The sequence below is a fragment of the Aethalodelphis obliquidens genome, unplaced genomic scaffold (genome assembly GCF_003676395.1).
Source record: "Aethalodelphis obliquidens isolate GAN/ISIS:26980383/991018 unplaced genomic scaffold, ASM367639v1 scaffold4, whole genome shotgun sequence".
NCBI classification, from domain to species: Eukaryota; Metazoa; Chordata; class Mammalia; order Artiodactyla; family Delphinidae; genus Aethalodelphis; species Aethalodelphis obliquidens.
In genome coordinates this window covers 31,946,375-31,973,444 of record NW_020837948.1, presented here as the reverse complement: position 1 = coordinate 31,973,444, position 27,070 = coordinate 31,946,375, and the positions used below count along the sequence as shown (strand labels likewise).

Sequence of the window (27,070 nt, the reverse complement as noted above, 5' to 3'; positions counted from 1 at the left end):
GGAGATTAATTGCATAATAGGGAAGGCATGTCCAAATACTACTTTTTAAGTACTTGTTACTATAATTTTGGAAATCTTGAGCAAAGGCTTGGGTAGTCCAAGTATTGCTTCTCGAAGCATATACTATGTGTCAAGGTATGACTTTTAATGTATTAACTTAAAGGATTTAACTCTATTTTACTGTCTTTCAAATTATAGCCAACTAAATTTTCTAATATAGAGGGGCTTATAAGATAAATATAATGCAAAAAACTGAAAAATGACTGAAATTTTGAACAACTCCTACAAATGTTTAAAGATGCAAACTGAAATACTCTTCTATTTTAGGTAATCAAATTTATAGGTCCCTTTCATCAAATTTCTTCTTACTCTATTAGTCATAGTCAAAAGAGTCAATAAAGGATATGACTTTTCTCAGTAGCTGCACTGTGAATCATCTCCAAATGGAAATTATATGGTTTCTTCAACATCTCTAAGGAAGGGTTATGTAGACTTCTGTATCTTGACATTTTGAGAAGCATAACATAGAAAATTTGAAGTTATGTTCTCTGAAAAGTATCTAGATATATATTATAGATTTATATTTTAATAGTAACTTGAGCTATGCTAAGAATGAAATTTGCCTGTCAAAGTATAGAAACCTATCAAGACTTGCATTTACAATGTGTAGAAGTAATGAAGTATCCATTAACTGAAGATATTTATCATAAAATTATTCTGTTTCAAAATGCAGAAAAGACAAACACGGATATTTGTCACTGAATATGACTATAATGGTATTTGCTTGGAGAAAATTTTGGATTGACTAAGACATATACTTACTAAAAAGAAAATCACACTAACAAACCTTAATAAAGTTATGCTTTATCAAAATGCATTAAGCAACATAAACTCCTGGTAGATTATCAAAGGCTCTGTAATCACAAAATATTCCCTGCGTAAGCAGTTAAGTTTCTTTAAGACTTTTAGCTGAAGAGTTTTAGCATTCAGTCTTCAAGACCACATTAAATATATTCAGATTACTTTTGGAATAGTTGTTTCAACACCTTCCTAGCAATGGTGAGATGACAAAAACCAGTGGTCCATCAGTGATACTCCTTGTTCACAACACTGTATAATGGAGTTTATAGGGTAATGCACTTCTCTCCTCTAAAGGGGAAGGCAATGGATCAATGATATAAAACTTGAAAACCTAAAATTAAAGTGCCATTTAAACTGAAGCTTTTAATTAAGTGCATCACTGGATTAGCCTTTTGAAAATCATTGCCTGATCACAAAGGCCATGACTCTTCATGGCCTTGAACTGCCTATGACTCTTCAATACATATTTTCCCCAAATGATCTGGGACAAATTGGAGCCCAAGTTCCACAAGGGCAGGTTTTCAGTATCTTGAGATGAGCAAAATAAGTTGCCTATTGATTATTTCCAGTTGAAGCTCCAAACATTGTATATCTAAGAGAAGACATTCCTATGTGCTATATGCAATAGATGACCTTAAAAAATCCATGAGTATAATAAAATGTTTTACAGCACCATAATATGTTGTGTAGCAACAGTATATAGAACAGAAGTGTTGCAAGTATGAAGAAAAAAGCATGAGATAAATTCAGGGTTACATTAGAAAAACCAAGGGCAAAGAGAGGACACGATTTATATAATCGCCTGTCTTACATGTCTTTACCGTGACTGATAGATTAAAATGTCTGTGATATTATGTATTTTTAGTAATCATTAATCAGCGCTTTAGTATTTTGAATATTTCTCCTTCACTTGACTTATCCAGGTAATTAGACACATTTTAGGGGTAAAGCTAAGAGGATATTGTGCATTTCTGCTTCCCTTTATAGGTACTGAGATGAGTCAATTTCAATTTGACTTCTTTCATCAGCATCTCCAACCAAGAAAGAAGAGCCACTACCAAGTTCTTTTATGCTTTTGTAACAGATGACCAGCTAACTCAGACTACTTTTTCCACTGAGGACAATTAAAAAAGCTAGGGGGCTGACACTTAAAGAAATTGGAAAGTGAACCATGCAGTGAAGAATCACCATGCATTCTACAAAACATTTAGAGAAGTAAATTCAAATAAACTTTTTCAGGAAATCTAATAAAGCAAACATTTTCTAATACTTCTGTAAGATCAGAATTATCCTGATACCAAAACCTGACAAACTATAGACAAATATCCTCCATGAACACACACAAAAATTCTTGAAAACCATATGATTATCTCAAAATGTGCAGAAAAAAGTTTTTAGCAAAAGTCAACATCTAATAATGATAAAGAGCACTAGGCAAAACAGGAATAAAGAGTTTCCTCAACCTGACAAAAGGCATTTATGAAAAATCTATACCTGATTTTAACCTTAATGATTATACTCAGATTTCACCCCAAAACCAAGAAAAAAAGGCAAAGATGTCGACTCAGTTTTCAATAGCTGTGACTCATGAGAAGTTTCTTCAAGACGCTGCATAACACAATTAAGTTCAAATAGACTACTGTCCCAATAAATCACTACTGAGAAAATTTCCCTAAAGAAAAATGCCCCAAGTGAAAACTTAAGTCCTAAGACCATTGTTTGCATCTGAGGTTCTGTGATTGGTAGAAAATCAGAAACACGTGTAGAATAGGGACAGTTCCTCAAACAAGTTGGTACCGAGCAGGCAAATATTAGAGATGCTTAGTCCATTAAGAAATAACAAAACATGTATTCAAGTTTCAGTTTTGTCTGTAGTTCGTTGATTTTGAGTAAACCACTTAGGAGAATAGTATCCAAGCCCAGACTACCGAGACAAGTTTGTACCAGCTAACATTTATGCTTCCTTACTGCTCTAAGATTCTGTTAGGTAAGTAATCGGCATTTACATATGTTGATGGAACTAATTTCCCTAATCAGGCCTAAAGCTGAGCAGATGCTATTTCTCCTTTTCATTGCTTTTTCTCCTATGAAAGCATGTAATTCTGCCATGAAACTATGCTGGAAATATGTGGATTTACTACTTTAGAGTCCACAGTTGACCTTGTGACACACATAAAATTGCTTTTTTGAAAGCACCGAGGCTGCATAGATGAGGAAGGAGTTCAGCTCTCCTAACTCTCTTTATGTGAAAAGTTTATGGCTTTAAAAAAATGTCCTCTTTAGTTTTCAGAAAAAAGTTTTTCCAGAATCAAGCTTACATACAAGATCATATAAATATATATATATATATATATAATTTTACATTGATTTTGTTTGTTGTGCTATTCTATTTATTTTTCAGAGCAATATGCAATCATATCTTTTGTAACCATGGCAAAAATTTTAAGAGCTACAAAAGCACTTTGACTTACTAGATATATTTGTATTAATGAATTTCAATCGTTGTTAATTTGAAATATATAGGATGTTTATGCATTGTCCAAACATTTCTAACTGATTCTAAGGACTTCATACTATATAAGCACTTTATACTGTATTTAAAATTAAAATAGTTATTTCTTTAAACTGTTACTTTTCATAATTCATCTAATTCAATATCTTTATTCTATTATCTTGTTGGGTACATTGATTAGTTTTATGCAAAAATTCATATAAAATCAAGTAAGAACTAAAATTAAGACAGTTATGATCTGTATGAGAGGATTTACCATCATGCACCCTACTCCATGTTGTGGTTATTTTTTCTGTTTCTTGAGCTTCTCAATCTTAGACTCATTTTCATTTTAGAGAAAATACAGCTGCTCGTCTGAGCTCTATCCCACCAAGTGCCCAGCCACTGTATTTTGTCTTGACCCAGTGGTACCTCTCCAATCTATGTATAGCAGCAGACCTATGACCCATAGTGTTCTTATGCAACACATGATAAACATTTCCTAGGAGGCCCATATGGCCATCACCATATTCTTTTCCTAGGGGATTTGGAACCAAGACTGAAAGAACTCTTTCAAGTTTTCAACCTGATAAACACTCTTTGGATTGCTGACTTTAGGAATTATCTGAGGTTATTTGTTACAACTTTTTCCACTGGAGGAAATGCTATAGGAGTAGTCCAACGAAGCTCTCTTAAAAGTGTAACTGATTTTTGGGAGAGTTCCCATTCCTCCCACCTGCCTTTAAAAGTAGCAATTACAAATGGATGGTTTTTCTCATCATACCTACAGCACACTTCAAAGTGAGCTACACATATGATCAGCTCCTTTGCAAGTCCCAGGTGAGAAGAATCACTTCATTCTCAGCACAAGCCCTTTATAGAAGGGCATCTTTAGTCTAATTGCTTACCTTGATACACCTGAAACCTTACCTATTGAAGGGCTCAAGTACCAGTGACTTATTTATGTTTCAAACAAGATTGTTATCTGCTGTTCTACAAAGTCTTCTATTTGCTGTTTACTCATTTTATGTTTTTTTGCTTAACTTTATGACAAAGAAAACTGTTGCAATTTCATCTATCATGATTCAAGAAAAATCTGTGAGGATGTCAGCAAAAACTCTTTAACCCCAACAAAATGTAGGCCAGAATTAGAAGACTAGATTTTCCAACTCTCACCCAAACCTCTATAACCTTTTTAAAAAATCACCATCCATTAGCCCTGAAGTTTATGAGATGATATCATTCAGTTTTAAATTCACCAACCCATTTCTAATAAGTTGTTTATGCACATGGTACAATATTCAAATTTGCAAAAATTTATTCTTGAAAGTAATTAACTCTCAGTTGTGTCCATCTGCCAAGATGTCTTTCTTTGAAGCTATAGCTATTACAGTCTATGAAAGCAACACCCACACAAACACAGAGGCATAGGAAGCGATTATTTATTGATTTGTATTTCATTATTTCAAATTTTTAAGTTAAAAAATTGTCTTAAATCAACATTTTTGTGCACATATTTTCCATACATGTAAATACAACTTTAGAATAAGCTTCCAGAAATGGGATTATAAAGACAAAAGGCATATTTGAAATTTGGAATAGTATTGTAAAATTGACTCAACTAAAGTCAACTTCACACACACACACACACACACACACACATACATACATACCTTGTAAACCCATATGCTGTGTGTGTATTTTGCCCTTTTGCTCTGATACGAAAAGTATGATGTATTGCATTAGTTTTCTATTGATGTTTTAACAAACTTCCAAAAACTGAGTGGCTTAAAAACAATGAAAAACAACTTACAGTTCTGTAGTTCAGCTGTCCAGCCTGGGTCTCACTGGGCTAAAAGAAGATCAGGGTGTCAGAAGAGTTACATTCCTTTCTGGAGTCTCTAGGGCATAATCTGTTTCTTTGTCCTTTCCAGCTTTGAGATGATGCCCACAGTCCTTAATGCATGGTCCCCTTCCTCCATCTTGAGTAACAACAGTTACATCTCTGCGTGCCCTTCTTCAACACTCACATCTTCTTTTGACTCACTCTCCTGCCTCTCTTTTCTACCTTTAAATACTCTTGCAACTAAATTTGATCCATCTGGATAATCCTGGGTAATCTGCCTATCTTAAAGTCAGCTGAGTAGTAAGCTTAATTCTATCTGCAACCTTAATTCCCCTTTGTCATGAAACAATATATTCAGATTCTGAAGATTAGAATATGGATATCTGTGAGGCAAGGGGCATTATTCTGCTTACTGCATAGATAGATTGAATTTCCATTTATCTTATTTTAAATTAGATTGGTCACATTTTAAAGAAATATTTTGATTCTTGTTGTTTCTTTAATAAAAATTAGTGCCCCATGTATTTAATGTATTTTATTTTCAATGTTATGTAAATGTGGAAGTATAAGATTGTTCATCGAAGTAAAAGTCCTTCAAGAGGCATATCTTTCATCTGATCTTAAAATGAGAAGTTTAACAAAATATTTTAATAAAAATGTCTTGAATATATTATTTATTCAAATATTAACTATAGAGAGTCATTTTGGTACATTTTCTTTCATGGTTATTGATTAAAACCCATTTTGCCTAGTCACTTATTAGCTTTTCAAAGTTGTTTTAAGTCCGTAAGTTTAAGGGAAAAGAATTTGCTGCTATTGATCCCCTTAAGATTAGATAAAGGAAAATTCAGCTTCAGCTGAACTATATCAAATTCAGTTAATTTCCTCCATCCTGGTTTTCAATCGGCTGCAAGGATAGTTTGAGGAGGAGCTGAAAATAACAGCTATCCTCTTGTGAGCTTTAACATTTGCTTTTAAGTAGACTGAGAATAAATTCAAATGCAAAAGTGGAACATATTTTGAAAATAAAACATTAAGATTTACTGCTTGTATCTTCTATATTTTAATACTATATCAGAAGATTAAAATACTGAAAACTGGTAACATGGTTTATGTTAGGTGAATATGGAAAGTTGATGAATGTGAAAAGTTCATTTATAAATTACAAAGAAAAATATATGCACATTAAAATTCATGTAATTCTTCTGAAAACTACTAATCCACAATTGGTCTAATGAAAAACATATTCTATTTTGTGGGGAAAACTTTTAGGGGGAAAAAGATGTGTGCTAACATCAATTTAGAGAATACAAATGTATGACCATTTTCATAGTAGGAAAACAAAATAAAACAAGTAAACAAAGAAAAAGAAAATGTAGAAATATGAGTAAGGACATGTTTTATCCACATAAGTACTTATGTACTTTATATTCTGTGCAGTTTTTTGTTTAATCCTCAACACAAACCTGAAAACCAAATACACATTTTGTAATATATAATGTCATGTCCTGAATGAGGTAAAAACTTTAAATAAGGATAAACCATATCCTTATTTATTGGACTAATAATTTTCTGTTCCCTTTAATTTCATAACATTTATAATAAAATATCATATATTTGGTTGATAGCAAATTCAGGAGATTCTTTTACTAGCCAAATAAATCTGTTATTTTCTTGGTGCAACAGACAGAATATTCTTCTTTGATTTATAGTATAAAATTGCAACTTATTATGATAAGTGGAATCTAAAGTTACATTACTGACTACAACTCTAAAAAGGGCTAGCAGTATATATTAATTGTATATGCTTTAAAATAGTTTACCAATTTGGACTGGGTTAAGTTTCTTTACAAACATTATATCTTAGATTTATTTTCTTCATTTTCTTCTGACAGAAAACTAAAGTTTAAAAACAAAAATTATAAAAATTTGATTATTTCACTGTCTAAGCTAATCTTCGGTTAATGTCAATTTGAATTAATTCACACAATCAGAAACTACTGTGCGTATTTTAAGATTAAAACAGTGAAAGTTGCCAGAAAGAAAGAGTTAATATTTAGGTACAGTTGATTCTACCTATAAAACCACATAGAAAAGCTTCATTATGGATTCTAATATCTCTGTCAAATTTTTGCTAATGCCTTTACCAATTTTCATAATAAACAAACTCTACATTCACTTACTTTTAATTACTTTTATAATAGAAAGAGGGTAAATTCCAAACATTTGGCCTACAACATTGGATAAAAAGATCACAAAGTCATTGCTTGCTATTATTATATGCTTGCAAGGTATGTGTAAAATACTGGCAGAACTCTGAAAAATGAGATGACATGCAGAACACATATAGCACAGTATTTCAATTAGTATTTTAATTATGCTCTGTGAATCTAGGGATACTTTTTTATTTCTTAAAAGTAAGTGAAGTAAATCTCATCAGAATTATCTACTCCTATGGATAGCAATTTATATGATAAACCACTTTGATCTACAACTGCGTTGCAAAAAACCAGTTGTCTCACACTGTTCATAGAAGTCAGTAATAGGACACAGGCTGTGAGCTATTAAAATAACAGAATATTAGGATGTCTACTAAAATGTCACAAATGAGTACCAGAATTTTATATAATGCTTGTAGAATGTTATAATATTGTAGTGTTTCCTTTTGTTTTACTGGTTAAGCAGTAACTAGTATTGCTAATGTAGTTATGTTTCCTATCATAGAATCCAAGTTGAGCCCCAAATCATAGTATTACATTCATCATACAAAGTGAAATGTTTTCCTATTCTAGAAATGGCTTTTTATTTCTGCATGGTTTTCAAACTGAAAAATTTTGTTAAATTTGTATGTACTATATCTTGACAAAGGACTAAGTATTAAAGCTTAGTAAACTTTGTTAAACTATTTCAAAATGTCAAAATCAAAGCAGCATTTTTTATTGTTAAAAAATTACATAAAGCAATAATAATGTCAGAAAATGAAGAAACTATTATTTCACATGGCCATGAAGTTTTTCTCTAAAACCAAGTTATCTATCATCTTCTTATCAGAAAATTCTTCTTTGCTTTTTCAAGTTCATCACCAGTTAAAGTCATTTGAGCACAAAAAAAATTGTTTTGATTTTAAATGTGAAAAAACTGAACTATTAATATTCAATAATTTTTCAAAAATCAAACTCAGTTTTGGACCTACATTAAAAATAAATTCTAAATTTTTGCTTAGCCATCAGAACAAAGCCACTATTTCTTTTTGATGGTACAGAAATATTTCTGTCATGCTTAGATTACAAGATATTATCAGTTCTATGGACTTTGGTATTGATCAAATTCATGATCAAAATTATTATTATGGATTGTGGGGTGAGCATGAGAAAGTAAATAATTGTGAAGGTGGTTGGGGGGAAAGCATCATAAGAAAAATTAGAAATATTTGAATAAATACATAAATATGTGTAAATGAGGTACAATGCATTGCATTCTATTGGAAGAAGATAAAGTTTAGTTCAATAAACATGGCAGAAAGTTGTCACTTTTGGTATTTACAATCTTCTACAAAATAATAATAGCTTTTGGTCATTTTGAACACTATCTGCTCTTTTGCCCTGATAAAATTCATGAGCAACTGGACAGACAAGCTTCTGAAAATAGACTGGGACAGTTGTCATACTTCCAATAAAAGCTTAATGAAACTTAAAACTATCTCATAAGTCCAGATGGACTAAGGTTATACTATAATTCTTGCTGTTTCTGTAAGTTACCTCAGTATTTTTCTCCTTTGCCTTCATAATACATTTACCTATTTCTCAAACTTGTATTATACTTAATTAAAACTTTTTATGTCTTCCTCTTTCAAATAAATAATTTTTGCTGAAGTAAATTATATCCTTTTATTTTTCAAGAAAATAAAGAAGCATACTGAATTAAAAGTGAATGATCTCTTTACCCTTTCCATATTTTTAAATTTAAAAAAGTTATTTCATTTAAAAATTACCCCAGAGTAAATGATAGCTAACAATTCCATACTTTTTCTTCTTTAATATCTAGCATAATATAAATACAGGTAATTTAGGTTTGGACTCTGGCTTTATGTCAACAGAATAATACTGAACTATTCTTTAACCTCCTTTAATCACATTATACAAAATCCTGGAAATTTTCCCATGCACATAATTATGAATTGCACCCTTCTTTATAACTTGTGACTTGACTTCAAATGATTTTTTTTTCAAATTTGTATCTCACATTAGTAATGTTTGGCAAACCTAGTTGTCTCCTTGCTTGTTGACCTTCTGCTCTTGGATATCCTATGAGCTAGTCAATTTTAACGTCTAGGTGTTCCTCAATCTCTTACTGTCACTTCTGCACTGCCGAATAATTTACAAGGCCCTACTTAATTGCTCATGACTAAAACCTTGTTGTCTTCCTTGATAGATCTACCAATATTTTTCTCTCATATCATGACCCTGCAATGTTCAATAGATCACATTTTATTAATGAGTATATCATCCGTAAGATTCTAACATTTCCTGTCTCTCATATCACTTTAGTGATCTTTTTGCAGTGGCAATAAATTGACAGGCCATCATCAAAAAATTTTAAACACTATTACTACTTTCCATACTTCGATACATCAAATCTGATTAATGCTTGCTGTGGCCCTCAGTTTAAAAAAAATCTATCACATTTAATCCAGTGAATCCATTCTTTAAAGTGTTAGCAATAACAGATCACAGATACAGTGTCAGGACAAGTAGGGACATTTTCCAAATTGTAATTAATACCAATACTTATGACAAAATTTTATTTTATTAACTGTTATCTTAACCTTCTATGCTTAGTTTATACCTGTTCTCATAGAAATTTCAAAAAGGCCTAAAGCATTATCCTTAAGCATCTGATGTCTACATATATATTCAGGACAGCAATAAAGCTTTCAGTTAATGCTCCTGTGATACATTAAAAAATAAAAATAATTGGGCTTACCTGATGGCGCAGTGGTTGAGAGTCCGCCTGCCGATGCAGGGGACACGGGTTTGTGCCCCGGTCCGGGAAGATCCCACATGCCACGGAGCAGCTGGGCCCGTGAGCCATGGTCGCTGAGCCTGCGCGTCCAGAGCCTGTGCTCCACAACAGGAGAGGCCACAGCGGTGAGAGGCCTGCGTACCGCAAAATAATAATAATTTTAGTTAAAAAAAAACTCTTTAAAAAACAATTATATCTTTTGCTGTGAATAAAAATACAATCATTGGAAAATGGGTCCAAATAAGTCAAAGGAAATTTTTTTAAATTTGAGGTTCCTACACAGAAGTCAAGATTCGATAGGCTAGAAAATGACCATTGTAGATTTTTGAAGAGGATATCATGGAGATATGATTTTACTTAAAGTACTCAAGTATCATTGAATAGATTGATTGATATGGACAAATGTTGATTCAATAGATCATTAAAGTAATACAGAGATGATACACTATTACAATTTACAGAAAAGGAGAAAAAGTGGGAAGTTTAAGAAGTACTTCAAGTAATAAAACAACAATAATACATTGTTGCAGAAAAGGTAATTGTCAATGTCTAGAGAAGGAGGAAACAACTGCAAGGGTGATATATTTGCTGTTCATTTGCATCAACTGGACTCTATCCTTTTAAAACTGTTTTTCAAGGAAAGGGAATTGATGATACCTTGCATCATCTCTTGGTGTGCCCTTCCTGTCTATCCTGGGGTTGATACTGGGTTTGATTCATTGTTATTTATATTCACTTATTCAATTAGTTTAGACTCTAATTCCCACAGATTGCGGAAACAGCAAAGTAAAATAGGGAGGGGGCAAATTATCTTTCTTTAGCTAATAACCATAGTAACCCTTTATATCTTCTTAAATATTCTTTCTAAAAATGGTTATTTTTAAGTCAGATGTACATAGAATGTATTTTGCATAAATTTGTAAAGACCAGGGATTGTTTTAAACAATGTTGAATGATAAAGCTAATTGCTCAAAGAATGTTCTAAAAGGATTATTTTTTTTTTCTGTTATTAGATGTAGGTTTTTCTATAAAATTAGTCAAAACTACTGTTTATATTCAAGGTCCATTTGTTTAATAAGTTACTATCTTGCTAATGGAGTTCCTTTAAATGTATAAAACTAGAATAGTGATTGGCCACAAGTTTAAAATATTGTTATCTTTATATAAGCTACTTTTTAATGAACTTAGGTTCATTTATCTTTTGGGCAATGTTAAAGATGTAAATACACTACAACTGATATGCAAGGAAAATATTACTCACTGTATTTCTTGTAGATATTGAAAATGACTTGGTTTTCAGACGTTTATTAGCTCAAAATACTGAAAGTATATGCTGATCTTCCAGAAACCCTTCTATTTTCACATTTCAAAAGATAAATAAGGACTAATGGTCTGTGAGTAAACATATATATATATATATAAAATCTCTTTTGGTTTTTTCCACCATTTTTTTCTTAAGTTTTTACTCATAGCTGCATGAGGAGCAAATGAAAACTTGCTCTTATATATAAGCTTATATATAATATAAGCTTTAAACTTATATTGTGTTCAACCTTAAGGATATTATCCAAGTCTTCCTCTTAGGTTGCTATTTTCACATCTCAATTTCTAATGAATAAAAGCATCTTTACCCATCCAGAGTCTTTTTAATATCCTTAGCCTTTTTGTGCTTGTTGTTTCATTTTTTATTTAATAGCTGCTACTATTCAGTGAACAAATAATTTCTAGTTGTTACTGATGGATGTGTTTTCAACTGATAACCATAATGATTACACGTTTCTTATATATATAATGCAAGACAAGAATTTTAAAATTGCCTCACGAAAAATAATATATACAGTAAACACATAGGAGCATAGATTGTCATTAGGTTTGATCATTTATTTACATGAAATTACCATAAACAAAATTCTTTTTTATTTTAACATCTTTATTGGAATATAATTGTTTACAATGGTGTGTTAGTTTCTGCTGTATAACAAAGTGAATAAGCTATACGTATACATATATCCCCATATCCCTCCCTCTTGCATCTCCCTCCCACCCTCTGAATCCCACCCCTCTATGTGGACACAAAGCACTGAGCTGATCTCCCTGTGTTATGCTGTCGCTTCCCACTAGCTGTCTATTTTATAATTGGTAGTGTATATATGTCCATGCCACTCTCTCACTTTGTCCCAGCTTACCCTTCCCCCTCCCCATGTCCTCAAGTGTATTCTCTACGTCTGCGTCTTTATTCTTGTCCTGCCCCTAGGATCTTCAGAACGATTTTTTCTTCTTTAGATTCCATATATATATATGTGTTAGAATACAGTATTTGTTTTTCTCTTTCTGACTTACTTCACTCTGTATGACAGACTCTAGGCTCATCCACCTCACTACAAATAACTCAATTTTGTTTCTTTTTATGGCTGAGTAATATTCCATTGTATATATGTGCCACATCTTCTTTATCCATTCATCTGGCAATGGACATTTAGGTTGTTTCCGTGTCCTGGTTATTGTAAATAGAGCTGCAATGAACATTGTGGTACATGACTCTTTTTGAATTATGGTTTTCTCAGGGTATATGCCCAGTAGTGGGATTGCTGGTTCATATGGTAGTTTTATTTTAAGTGTTTTAGGGAACCTCCATACTGATCTCCATAGTGGCTGTATCAATTTACATTCCCACCAACAGTGCAAGAGGGTTCTCTTTTCTCCACACCCTCTCCAGCATTTATTGTTTGTAGATTTTATGAGGATGGCCATTCTAACCAGTGTGAGGTGATACCTCATTGTAGTTTTGATTTGCATTTATATAATGATTAGTGATGTTGAGCATCCTTTCATGTGTTTGTTGACAATCTGTATATCTTCTTTGGAGAAATGTATACTTAGGTCTTGTGCCAATTTTTGGATTCGGTTTTTTGTTTTTTTGATATTGACCTGCATGAGCTGCTTGTAAATTTTGGACATAAATCCTTTGTCAGTTGCTTCATTTGCAAATATTTCATCCCATTCTGAGGATTGTCTTTTCATCTTGTTTATGTTTTCCTTTGCTGTGCAAAAGCTTTTAAGTTTCATTAAGTACCATTTGTTTATTATTGTTTTTATTTTCTTACTGTAGGAGGTGGGTCAAAAAGGATCTTGCTGTGATTTATGTCATAGAGTGTTCTGCCTATGTTTTCCTCTCAGAGTTTTAGTGTCTGGCCTTACATTTAGGCTTTAATCCTTTTTGAGTTTATTTTTCTGTATGGTGTTAGGAAGTGTTCTAATTTCAGTCTTTTACATGTAGCTGTCCAGTTTTCCCAGCACCACTTATTGAAGAGGCTGTCTTTTCTCCATTGTATATTCCTGCCTCCTTTATCAAAACTAAGGTGACCATATGTGCATGGGTTTATCTCTGGGCTTTGTATCCTATTCCATTGATCTATATGTCTGTTTTTGTGCCAGTACCATACTGTCTTGGTTACCATAGCTATGTAGCATACTCTGAAGTCAGGGAGCCTGATTCCTCCAGCTCCGGTTTTCTTTCTCAAGATTGCTTTGGCAATTCGGGGTCTTTTGTGTCTCTGTACAAATTGTGAAATATTTTGTTCTAGTTCTGTGAAAAATGCGATTGGTAGTTTGATAGAGATTGCATTGAATTTGTAGATTGCTTTGGGTAGTAGAGTCATTTTCACAATGTTGATTCTTCCAATCCAAGAACATGGTATATCACTCCATCTGTTTGTATCCTCTTTAATTTCTTTCATCAGTGTCTTATAGTTTTCTGCATACAGGTCTTTTGTCTCCATAGGTAGGTTTATCCCGAGATATTTCATTCTTTTTGTTGCAATGGTACATGGGAGTGTTTCCTTAATTTTCCTTTCAGATTTTTCATCATTACTGTATAGGAATGCAAGAGATTTCTGTGCATTAATTTTGTATCCTGCTACTTTACCAAATTCATTGATTAGCTCTAGTAATTTTCTGGTGGAATCTTTAGGATTCTCTATGTATAGTATCATGTCATCTGCAAACAGTGACAGCTTTACTTCTTTTCTGATTTGGATTCCTTTTATTTCATTTTCTTCTCTGATTGCTGTGGCTAAAACTTCCAAAACTATGTTACTAATAGTGGTGAGGGTGGACAACCTTGTCTTGTTCCTGATTATAGAGGAAATGGTTTCAGTTTTTCACCATTGAGAACAATGTTGGCTGTGGGTTTGTTATATATGGCCTTTATTATGCTGACGTAAATTCCCTCTATGCCTACTTTCTGCAGGGTTTTTATCATAAATTGTTGTTGAAATTTGTCAAAAGCTTTTTCTGCATCTACTGAGATGATCATATGGTTTTTCTCCTTCTGTTTGTTAATATGGTTTATCACATTGTTTGATTTGCTTATATTGAAGAATCCTTGCATTTCTTGGATAAACCCCACTTGATCATGGTGTATGATCCTTTTAATGTGCTGCTGGATTCTGTATGCTAGTATTTTGTTGAGGATTTTTGCACCTATGTTCATCAGTGATACTGGCCTGCAGTTTTCATTTTTTGTAACATCTTTTTCTAGTTTTGGTACCAGGGTGATGTTGGCCTCGTAGAATGTGTTTGGGAGTGTTCCTCCCTCTGCTATATTTTGGAAGATTTTGAGAAGGATAAGTTTTAGCTCTTCTCTAAACATTTCATAGAATTAGCCTGTGAATCCATCTGGTCCTGGGCTTTTGTTTGTTGGAAGATTTTTAATCACAATCTCAATTTCCGTGTTTGTGATTGGTCTGTTTATATTTTCTATTTCTCCTTGGTTCAGTCTCAGAAGGTTGTGCTTTTCTAAGAATTTGTCCATTTCTTCCAAGTTGTCCCTTTTATCGGCATATAGTTGCTTATAGTAATCTCTCATGATCCTTTGTATTTCTGCAGTGTCTGTTGTTATTTCTCCTTTTTCATTTCTAATTGTGTTGATTTGAGTCTTCTCCCTTTTTTTCTTGATGAGTCTGGCTAATGGTTTATCAATTTTGTTTAACTTCTCAAAGAACCAGCTTTTAGTTTTATTGATCTTTGTTATCGTTTCCTTCATTTCTTTTTCATTTATTTCTGATCTAATCGTTATGATTTCTTTCCTTCTGCTAACTTTGGGGTTTTTTTGTTCTTTTTCTAATTGCTTTAGGTGTAAGGTTAGGTTGTTTATTTGAGATATTTCTCATTTCTTCAGGTAGGATTTTATTGTTATAAACTTCCCTCTTAGAACTGCTTTTGCTGCATCCCATAGGTTTTGGGTCATCATGTTTTCACGTCATTTGTTTCCAGGAATTTTTTGATTTCCTCTTTGAGTTCTTCAGTGATCTCTTGGTTATTTAGTAGTGTGTTGTTTAGCCTCCATGTGTTTGTATTTTTTACAGATTTTTTACTGTAATTGATATCTAGTCTCATAGTGTTGTGATCAGAAAAGATTCTTGATATGATTTCAATTTTCTTAAATTTACCAAGGCTTGATTTGTGACCCAAGGTATGATCTATCCTGGAGAATATTCCATGAGCACTTGAGAAGAAAGTGTATTCTGTTGTTTTTGGATGGAATGTCCTATAAGTATCAATTAAGTCCATCTTGTTTAATGTATCATTTAAAGCTTGTGTTTCCTTATTTATTTTCATTTTGGATGATCTGTCCATTGGTGAAAGTGGGGTGTTAACATCCCCTACTATGATCGTGTTACTGTTGATTTCCCCTTTTATGGCTGTTAGCATTTGCCTTATGTATTGAGGTGCTCCTATGTTGGGGGCCTGAATATTTACAATTGTTATATCTTCTTCATGGAGTGATCCCTTGATCATTATACAGTGTCCTTCTTTGTCTCTTGTAATAGTCTTCGTTTTAAAGTCTATTTTTGTCAGATTTTGTCAGATATGGAATTGCTACTCCAGCTTTCTTTTGATTTCCATTTGCATGGAATATCTTTTTCCATCCCTTCACTTTTATTCTGTATGTGTCCCTAGGTCTGAAGTGGGTCTCTTGTAGACAGTATATATATGGGTCTTGTTTTTGAATCCATTTAGCCAGTCTATGTGTTTTGGTTGGAGCATTTAATCCATTTACATTTACGGTAGTTATCGATATGTATGTTCCTATTACCGTTTTCTTAATTGTTTGGGGTTTGTTACTGTAGGTCTTTTCCCTCTCTTGTGTTTCCTGTCTAGAGAAGTTCCTTTAGCATTTGTTGTAAAGGTGGTTTGGTGATGCTGAATTCTCTTAGCTTTTGCTTGTCTGTAAAGGTTTTAATTTCTCTGTCGAATCTGAATGAGATCCTTGCTGGGTAGAGTAATCTTGGTTGTAGGTTTTTCCCTTTCATCACTTTAAATATGTCCTGCCACTCCCTTCTGGCTTGCAGAGTTTCTGCTGAAAGATCAGCTGTTAACAATATGGGGCTTCCCTTGTATGTTACTTGTTTTTCCCATGCTGTTTTTAATATTTTTTCTTTGTATATAATTTTTGATAGTTTGATCAATATGTAGCTTGGCATGTTTCTCCTTGGATTTATCCTCTATGGGACTCTCTGTGCTTCTTGCAGTTGATTAACTATTTCCTTTCCCATATTAGGGAAGTTTTCAACTATAATCTCTTCAAATATTTTCTCAGTCCCTTTCTTTTTCTCTTTTTCTTCTGGGACCCCTATAATTTGAATCTTGTTTCGAATGTTTAGTGTTTTCCCAGAGTTTTCCGAGACTGTCCTTGATTCTTTTCATTTTTTTTTTCTTTATTCTGTTCTGCGGTAGTTATTTCCACTATTTTATCTTCCAGGTCACTTATCCGTTCTTCTGCCTCAGTTATTCTGCTGTTGATTCCTTCTAGAGAATTTTTAATTTTCATTTATTGTGTTGTTCATCACTGTTTGTTTGCTCTTTAGTTCTTCTAATTCCTTGTTAAATGTTTCTTGTATTTTCTCCATTCTATTTCCAGGATTCTGGAATCTCTATGATCTCTAGAGTTAAGGAGATGTAGCTATGAGTCCCAGAGGCCACAGTGGTACAAGTTCACAGGACATGTATGAAAGAGAAGGGAGCTGAACAGAATGAGAACTCCCAACATCTCATGAAAGTCTTCCTCACAGCATCAGACACATAATATTAGTGCATAGAGGAAACTAGACACCACTGAGTAAAGAACCACCTGAATGATTAGAGGGAACAATTCCAGTCTCACACAGAATCAGGAATAGTTCCTTTTCCCAAAGACCATAGTGGAGAACCTCAAAATTTATATGGAGCTGTGTAGAGCAGTGGTCCCCAATCTTTTTGTCACCAGAGACCAGTTTTGTGGAAGACAGTTTTTCCATGGACCAGGGGGGAGTGGGATAGTTTTGGGATGCTTCAAGCACATTAGTTTTGTGCTTCAAGCACATTACATTTATTGTGCACTTTATTGTGCACATTATATTTATTGTGTACATTTATTGTGCACTTTATTTCTATTATTATTACATTGTAATATATAATGAAATAATTATACAACTTACCATAATGTAGATTCAGTAGGAGCCCTGGGCTTGTTTCCCAATTGATTTATTATGGTCTCTGTGCAGTCAAACCTCTCTGATAGTGATAATCTGTATTTGCAACTGCTCCCCAGCGCTAGCATCACAGCTTCAGCTCCACCTCATATCATCAGGCATTAGATTCTCATAAGGAGCATGCAGCCTAGATCCCTCACTTGCGCAGTTCACGGTTGGGTTCATACTTCTATGAGAATCTAATGTCACCACTGATCTGACAAGAAGCAGAGCTCAAGTGGTAATGTGAGCAATGGGGAGTGGCTGTAAACAGAGATGAAGCCTCACTCACTTGCCCGCCACTCACTTCCTGCTGTGCAGCCCGGTTCCTAACAGGTCATCGACTGGTACTGATTCATGGCCTGGGGATTGGGGACCTCTGGTGTAGAGTACTCAGAAGATTATGCCTCAATAGTGGGAGAAAATATTCCTAGAAGAAATGTTGCTTTGTTTCTACCTAAGAAACTTAAAAGTAGACACAAAAATTAAAGTATAAGAATTGCAGGATTACAAAAAATTCAGTTTCCCAGAATAAAGCACAAGAATATGCATAAGAATACAAAAACATTTAGCTCCCAATAATGGGAGCTAATTAAATTAGATATCAGATATTAAATTAAAATATCTGATATCTAATCAAAAATTGCCAGGCTTGTAAGGCAATAGCAAAAGCTGACTCATAATGAGAAAAATAAATCAATTAAAATAATCCCAGAAATTTCACAGAGCATAGAAGTAGTAGACAGGGAGAGTCAAACAGTTATTATAACCTCATTCTACAAATTCAGAAAGCTAAAGGAAAGGTTGAATATGTTAAAGACATAGAAGACATAAAAAAGACCCAAATCAAAATTTTAGAGATGTGGACTACAACATTTGAGACTTTTAAGAAAAGAATTAAGAGTGAGACAAAATTAATGAGGATGAAGACATAGCAATAGAAACTATCCAAATGAACCTTGGGATAAAGAAGAAAAATTGACTTGTTTATAGTGGGATAATATACATGTAATTGGAGTCCCTGAGGAAAGAAGAGTTATAAAAACTTTGAAAAAACAATTTTGAAATATAAAAGTTGTTTATTTCTTAAAAACTTGTTTTTGAAAAAAAATTGATGCAAATTATAAGTCCATAGGACTAAGAAACTCAATGAAACAGCATATTAAATGTGAAAAGAATTAAACAAGGTATTTCATAATCAAATTATTTAAAACCAATGAAAAAGAGTAAAATCCTAAAAGCATCCACAGAAAATGATACTTATTTACAGAGGAACTAAGGAAAGCATGACAGCAGAATTTTGTTGGAAAAATCATAAATCAAAATACAGTGGATAAATATCTTTAAATATCTTCAAAAAAAAAGAAAGAAAAAAAGAAACTATAGACTTAAAATTCTAGAAAAAGTGAAAATATCTTTCAAACTGAAGGTAAATTGAAAGCTTTCAGATACACAAAAGTTGCTTAGTTAATTACCAGAAGACTTGAATTATAAGGAAGGCTGACTAAAGCTCTTTAGGCAAAATAAATGATACTTAAATTGGAAACAACCTGGAAAAACACAAAATATGTTCATTGTTATTATTTACATCATATTATAGTTAATTTACTGTTAAAAGTAAAAATAATAACTGTGCATTATGAGGTTTATAAAATATGTAGAAGTAAAGTGAATGATAACTATAGCACAAAAGTCAGCATGGGAGAATCTTATAAGGTTTTTATACCATACATGAAATGGTATCATGACTTGTAACAAAAATCAGTAAGGTCAAGAAGATAAAGAGCTGCTTGCAGAGTGTAAATTAATATGCTGCATCTGTCACTGAAATTCTTGATTTAAAAAAAAAAATCAACTGAATTAAGCAGTGATATAGTAAATTTACCTTGTGGAGCAACATATTATCTCATCACATGATAACATTCTGAGTATTACTTGTAATTAACAGAGTTAACAAGAAATAAATTTTAAATAAATATAATTAATGTGTTCAAGAAAACAAAGGAAAATATATAAAATATCAGAGATTATTGGAAAACCAAGAGTCCTCACTTTGCATCACTGTACTAACTGAAACAATGTGTCCTTGTTTTGCACAGTTCCAGTGACTAGAGAGTTGGGCAATGCAAAGACACAGTTCCAATATGCAAGAGTTTAGTTAACCATACTGTGTAAAAAAGGAATGTCTTCATATAAGAAAAGGATTCAAATGGAAATTATAAAAGTAAATAATATAATGCATCAGATTATGAACTCAGTAGATGGGTATAAAAATAGTATATATAGCCAACAATATTTTACTGAAATGGAAGATAAGTCAATTAAAAAATTACAAACTGAAGCAGAGACAAACAGAGAAAAAGTAATAAATAGCGAAGACCATAGAAGACATGTAGATCAGAGTAAAAGGTCTAACAAGTTTAATTGGAATCACAGAAAAAGATAAAACAGAATTGAGCAGAACAATATTAGAATAGGTAATGCCTGAGAAGTTCCCAAAATAGATGAACAGTATCAAGAAGCTCTGCGGATACCAATCAAGATAAATACAAAGAAGACCACATGCAGGCACATCTAAAAGAGTATTTTTCAAACCTTACGTTCTTAAAAATATTGAAGTCCCCAAAGTGCACTTTTTTTTGCATGAATTGCATATGTATACATGTTTAATGTATTAGAAATTAAGGCAGAAATATTCAAAATACACATTCATTTAAAAAATACCAATATATTCATTATGCTAATGTAACAGAACATATATTTACAAATTATAACTATATTTTCCAAAACAAAATATAATTACTGCTATAATTGCTTCACATTTTTGTAAATATCTTTCATATCTGGTTTATTAGAAGATACCTGGATTATCATATCTGCTTCTAAAATCAATCTGTTATATTATTTTGGTAGAAGTATATGAATAAAATCTGGGCTTAAACAATTTTGTTGTAAGAAAATGGAGGAGAATTGGATAAGAATAATCTTTTCAGATAAATGGGGATATTTTTCCTTAGTAAATAAAAAATTGACAAGTATTAGTTTTATAAGGATAGTCATAATATGGAATATGAACGAGTATTACCAAATTTTTTGTATTCTATTACATTCAAATCCAATGACCCAATTTGCACTTTGCATGGATCTTATATCTATGCATTCATCTTTTAAAATCAAGCATTAGTCACTTTGGAATAACAGCCAAGAACCAAAGACAAAGAGAAAAATCTTGAAAACAGTCAGGAAAAAACCTTCATTGGAGAAATAATATGGAAGAAATCAGAAAACAGTGGATTTGCATCTTTAAAGTGTTGAAACAAAATTTAAGCACATTCTTCAGCAGAGGTAAAATGATTCCAGATAAAAATATGAAAGTGCATAAAGGACAGTATAAAGTGCATAAAGAGTATTGTAAAGCTTAAATACATGGGTAAATATAAACGGATACTGACTGTTTAAAATAATAACAGTAGTGTTTTATATGGCCTCAAATATACGTAAGTTAAAATTCATGGCAAGAATGAAACAAAAGAAGTGAGTAGAATCCATGAGAATAAAGGCAAAAAAAAAAAAAAAAGTACCTGCATTACACTTGTATTACTCTCAATATTTGTATAACTGTCATAATGCAAGGATGCATATATAATCTCTAAGTTAACCACTAAAACCAATTTGAAAACATGGAGGGAAACATTACAAATAAAAAATAATTGATTAATTCTGAAACAGGAAAAAAGAATCTTGAGACATGTATATCAAGTTAAAAACCTGTTATAAGATGATTAATTAAAATATAAATACAAATGAACTAAATAATCCAATGTCTTATATATGAAGCTGAATTTATAGTTATTCTGCCAAAGAATAATGACATTTATTTTGAGTCTTGTTCTTTTTCTTCCAAAGGTAAGGCTTACTCAGAATTTCACTCCTTGTTTACACATTCTTATGCACATGAGGAGAATATACAGCTATTTATAATAATGATTAATATATTTAAAATGCCATGCTAGATAGTTGGAGAAATAATGCATGTACAAAAATAACTATGATATTACAAGGCAGAACATGTTAGATGCAGTAAAGATTGCATCAATGTTTTTTCTACATATAGTTTAAGACTAGTGGCATCCTATACAAAAAAAGGTTGATGAGGTTAAAGGTACAATCTTGCCTTGAACTAGAGTTCTCTTTTTTGCAACAAATGTTTAGGTTGACTTGGAAGCTGAAATTTACATCTTTTAAAATGGCTTTAAGTTAACTAAGAGCACTAATGAAATTAGAAACCATTTCAAGAGAGTCTCAAATTTTGCTGCAAAGCCTAATCATGCACTTTAATGCAGCTTATTATTTTTTTTTTGTTATATTTTCACATTTGTTTATGGTCAGACATTTCAGTAGCCAACTCCTTATTCATCCTGATTATCTTATCCTCTTCTGGAACTAAATCTAAAATGACATATGGTCAGGCGAATTTTCAATTTCAGTTGCAAACTTGTTCACGGGAACTTTAAAAAAAACACATGAATCTTTCAGAGAAAATTAGAGTCAAGAAAAGCTTCACCAAAACTGCTGCTAGTAAAAAGTCACTTATAAAGAGATCTCACTGCAATAATAGCGTATGTAGAGATTAAAGAAGATCCCTTATTTTCCCAGGAATAAATAATACTTTATAAAATTGCTTTCACATCTGGCAGTATTAATAACCTTTCAATTAAATTAATTTTGAAATGTCTTTATTTTGCTAATCACTTATTATTAATAGTAAGAAACCAATATTTACTAAGTACTGTCTGTCAAAAATAACCAAAAAATTCACTTTTTTATATTGTCTATTTATTTTTATGCCATTGTAAGGAAAGTATCATTATTATCATTTTATAGGTGAGGAAACTAGGGCTTAGGTACAGTAAGGCAGATAATATCAGCTTCCTAATATGTAACTGGAGTGAAAATTCAAACGACAGTCTGAGTTCATTGTGTTGATTTTTACCTGTCAATTAAATGACATGTATGAAGAATAACAAGTCTGTGAGCCAGAAAATAGCAATAGAAATTATCAAAATAATTCACATTTTAATGAGAGAGAGAATGTGATGTATCTAAAATAAAAACCAATTTTTACCCTATAAGTATTATAGAATTCAGTTAAATAGAAAAACTAACAAGAATGAAAACACATTTTTTCAATAAAAAGCAAGGAAATAAATTTATAGCTACCTCTTTTTTTTCAAATTCAAAATTCATTTATTGTAAAAATTAGAAAACTAAAAACAAAGAAAACCTCTTTGATCTGATAAAATGATAGCAAACATCCTGTTTAATGGGGAAATACTAAAAGCTTTTCCCTGAAGTTAGGAACAAGAGAAGGATGCCAGCTATCAACCCTTTCTATTCAACAGTGTACTAGAGTTCTATGATGTAAGGCAATCAATCAACCAAGCAACCAAAAGAAAATAAAAATATAAGCAATGAAAAGGAACTGATAATACTGTTTTTATTTGTAGATGTATGTTATGCTAAAAATCCAAAATAATATACAAATAGAAAAAATAAAACAAATAAATGAATTATACAGCTACCTCTTAAGTAAGACATTTTCTGGATCACCGGTGTTGAAGGGCACAGCTTTTGATAAGTCACTAGTTGAACATGCAGTACATTTGTCATGTAAGAATAAAAAGGAAATAAAAGTAGAAATTCCAGGGAATAAGTCAGGGACAAAAAGAATCCTCTTTCTGTAGTTCAATCAATGAAAATCTTAATGTAAAGTAGATATGCAAGGAGATATGCAAGGAAAGAGGTCTAGGAATTCGAGACTACAGTAAACTCAGGGATATGATACAGTCTCAGGTATTTCTGACATATCTAACAGTCATCATGATCATGAAAATAATGATAAAAATAACTACTATTATGAGGGATACCTATCATTGAACCCAACTTAATGCAGTGTTAAACATATAGGTTCTTGAGTCTGAAGCCCTAGGTTTGAATAAAGTTCTGACACATATTATTTCTGCAACACAAATAAACTTTCAATTAAGTTAATGCTGAATTTTTTTTTATTTTGATAATCATTTATTATTAATAGTTAAAAAATATTTACTAAGCATTATGTATCTGTCCAAATCACTTCACTTTTTCTGTCTCAACTCCCTACTTCTTGAAAGCATTAATCCAGCCAAAGTACTCAGGTGACTTGTCTGGGTCTCACTGGAAAAAAAAAGACTCTGTAAACATTTACAACAAATTCACTGTCTTCGAGACCTCACCCTAGCATAAAGGGAAGAAAGCTTGAGTAATCAGTTTTAAATTTAGACTATAAAAATATGTTTATACTCAGTAAATTGTTATACTACAAAGTGGGTCAATATCTAACTAGAAGTCAGAAGGCTTGTTTTCTAGACTTTCTACATCTAGTCAACTTCTCTGACTCTTTGAGGAAATAATCCTGCTTGAAATGATAACAATGCCCTTATTTCTCACTCTTTAAGAATCCCTGTTTTTCTCCTTTTTCTTCTCTCCTACTTAAGAGGGCAGAAGGAGAATTGTGTTCTATCTACACTCTGTGATTTTGTGTCTAGAAACATCTATGGAGATGGTAGACATTGATTTGGTTCCATTTCTGAAGCTAAAACATGTACCTTTTATCTGATCAAAGGGAATAAGATATTCACAGTGATCCCTGCTGGCTTTGACTCCAAATTATTCATGCAGACAAAAGGTAATAAAAGGTTCAGATACTTTGTAGATTACTTAACCTAAAACTTTCATATTTTAAAAGAGAAAAACGTGGCCCCCAAGATTAAGCATATAGAATTTCTGAATGGTTAGTGAGAAATCAAGGTCACAGCTATTGAGTAGAAGGTCTGGAAAGGGTCTCCTGAGTTTTAGTTAATAATGGTTCCATTTTTCTCAATGTATCCTAGTTACTGATAGGAGAAACATACTGCCACAGACTAATTTTAAAATAAATTAATATGTGTGTATGTGTACCTACTGTAAAATGATACCATAAATTATAAATTTTTGAATTCTAAAGACCCACCATTATTTGAATATATAAAATTGAAAAAAGATAGTATGCATAATAAAAGCTCCCTAATAAATATTTATTAAATGAATAGAGGTACTGTGTATCAATGCTTCTTAGTAATGTTGCATGCAATACATGGAGAAATTTGGAAGCATATCAAGATTTCATAAAATGTGAATTAAAGACATATGTTCTAACAGCATCATATTTTAACATGAATAGAATAGAACCTTTACAAAATTCAAAACACACATTATTTGGGAAAACTTCATATTTTTCTTAAGTAGATTATTAAAAGTCAAATTATAAAGTTTTAAAGCCAGTCATTTAACTTAATTTAACTAATAATTGTAAAAAGTTATCAACATTAAGATACATATAACCTGTAGAGTTGTGTATATTTTGGCTATATAGAAATAATAGCAGTTAAATATCTTCTATTATAGCCATTTAATTTTAAATAATAATCCACAAGTATAGAATTGTTTATATTTTAATTAAAATTCTTAGTAATTAAGATATAATAGTTTCCAAAATATATCTTCTATCTGAATCATCACAAAAATAAATGAATATTAAGACTACTTTTTAAAATTTATTTTTAGTTTTCCAGAACTTGATAACATATTTAATCTCTGATATACTTTAGAATTTCCTTTTCACATATTTCTACCACATATTATTTAAATGAAGTAAATAAAATTTCAAGTAAGATTTTGGTTACAGATTCTTTCACTTCCCATTGAAAAGCTTATTAAAAAGACAATAAGATGGAAATTTAAATACCTTTGAAACTAGAAATATCAATACAAATCTTCCTGTTTTCGGTGGACTATCTACCTTCCAAGGAATGATGAAGAAGTACTGCCATTTAGGAGGTGAACAGGCAAGAAGAAAGAATTTTTATCTCTATCCATACTTTAAATTATTCACAGAACACATGAAATTACATCATGTCCCATAATGTGCAAGATCAGATTTAAAAAATCACATGTATTGGTCCCAAAAAAGTGTTTTTATCCTTAACTTGTTTTTTTTTGCGGTACGCGGGCCTCTCACTATCGTGGCCTCTCCCGTTGCGGAGCACAGGCTCCAGACGCACAGGCTCAGCGGCCATGGCTCATGGGCCCAGCCGCTCTGCGGCATGTGGGATCTTCCTGGACCGAGACACAAACCCATGTCCCCTGCATCAGCAGGCGGACTCTCAACCACTGTGCCACCAGGGAAGCCCCTTAACTTGTATTTTTTAAACTCTAAAAAATCAATAAAAGATTTTGTCATACAAAAACAGGCAAAGACCATGGCCAGATGATAATCTGAACAGAAACACAAATTGCTAGCAAACATGAAATATTCAACCTGCTAGTATTAAAATCATTCAAAAGTAAGGCAAAATGAAGATAATTTTTTAGGGCTCTTTTTTTTGTTGTTGCTTTTAAGAAGGCATGATGAAACACATATTCTTACATACAGATACTGGGATTCTAAAACATAACTTTCTGGAAAGCAATTAGACATGTATATCAAGAATCTTGAACTAGATACACTTTTTTGGTTCAATAACTTCATCCTATAAATCATTTAAAAAGTCGTTTCAAGACAGTGAAAGGGATTTATATTCTATAATGTTCCTACATGTTGGAAAAACATCTAAATGAAAGAAAGAAAGAAAGAAAGAAAGAAAGAAGGAAGGAAAGAAAGAAAGAAAGGAAGGAAGGAAGGAAGGAAGGAAGAAAGAAAGAAAGAAAGAAAGAAAGAAGAAAGAAAGCTAAGTAAATTGTTATTCATAATTGGTAATGTCAGTATTTTCAAAGAATTTGTGTTGGTATTAGTAAATTTATTTAAAAATGAAATGTAGACAAGAGAAGGAAGAGAGAGAATAGCATTTCAGATAGGATACTAAGTTTCTTAAATTGCAAACTTCATAAAATATTTAAGCACAAGAATAACATTGCCCAAAGCAGTATGGTATTGCCATAAAAAACAGACACATAGGTCAGTGGAAAATAATAGAGAACCCAGAAATAAATTCACAAATATATGATCAACTAATTTATGACAAAGTAGCCAAAAATATACAATGTGGAAAGAACAGTCTTTTCAATAAATGGTGTTGGGAAAAATGGACAGCCCCATGCAAAAGAATGAAACTATACCACTACCATAAACCATACACAAAAATTAACCCAAAATGGATTAAAGACTTGAATATAACACCTGAAGCCATAAAACTCCTAGAAGAAACCATAAAACTCCTAGAAGAAGACATAGGTGGTAAACTCCTTGATATCAGTCTTGAA

General features: G+C 32.0%; 1 pseudogene; it reads right to left on the bottom strand.

Moving 5' to 3' along the window:
• Positions 1 to 3,699: 3,699 nt before the first annotated feature.
• On the bottom strand, positions 3,700 to 4,434 carry LOC113617649 (protein BTG4 pseudogene; annotated as a pseudogene).
• Positions 4,435 to 27,070: the final 22,636 nt, after the last annotated feature.